Genomic DNA, 1124 nt, shown 5'->3' on the forward strand with positions numbered 1-1124 from the left:
CCATAACGAATAAACAAACTCGAAATCTCTACATGACAGAGTGAAGAGAAAAACACAGACAAAGAACATAATAAGACGCGGATGAGGATGAATGCGAAGCCCACATTCGACACTAGCGACATGCCTGTAGGAGCGAGAGGGGTTTGCGTGTAAGGGCCTCCCTGGAACGCTTCTGAACCCTTCATTCAACCCGTCCCTATTTCGGGTGCTTTTATAGAGGTGGCTGCGTTTCTTAAAGGTCTCCTGCAGTTGCTAAATGCACTTTGCTTCCAGCTCAGGACCTTGTTTGAATGTCGTCTTCTTCTTTATGTTTGTTTGTGTTTTTCTTGTGTTTTTTTTATGGTTCATTTTTCATTCTTTTTTCTTCTTCCAGATATCGACATTCATTTCTATAATTGTTTTTTTTTTTTTGGTATATTAGGATTTTTATCCTCTTAATGTAATTTCCATCTTACCGTGTTTGAATTATGAGAAATGTTTCATCTTAAATAAGTTCATTAACGATAACGATTCTTGATTTCCTACATCACAGTGAACTAATTCCCTTGTAAAAAGAATATATGCAACACTTGCTATAATACAGTATTAAGTACATAAAATTACCATGTCAAAGGTCAAAGGATGAGACATCACCTCAAGAGCATTAAATATCATTAATAAGACATGAAGGCAGCTCTGACAGTCCGTGTCAGGGTGTGAGCGACAATAATGGTATTAATAATAATTAATGATGTTTCTGCTCGAAGTCTTACGAGACGTGATTTTTCTTCTCATAATTAACTAGTGGCAAAGCGATCTAGCAGGGAAGACATTCCATCCGAACTTGTCGAAGTGCAAACGATGTTCGTTATGTCGTGCCGTTTGTACTACGATACACTGAAATTAAGATTATAAGGATGGGTATAATGTAGGTATAAGGGTTAACCACAATAGTACCAAGTATGACTATCATTACCATTGATTAAGTATTGGGCTAGAATCTTTGCTAAAATCCACACGAGTTCTGAATTCTAACAAGATGGCAATAATCAATTTGCAGCGTGCATAAAGAGGACGAAGATAGGCAAAGCATTCTCGCCTTGTTTTGAAAAGTCGGCCTGCGATGTTTAATGCTTATGATACGC

The sequence above is a fragment of the Penaeus monodon genome, chromosome 27 (genome assembly GCF_015228065.2).
Source record: "Penaeus monodon isolate SGIC_2016 chromosome 27, NSTDA_Pmon_1, whole genome shotgun sequence".
Classification (NCBI taxonomy): Eukaryota; Metazoa; Arthropoda; class Malacostraca; order Decapoda; family Penaeidae; genus Penaeus; species Penaeus monodon.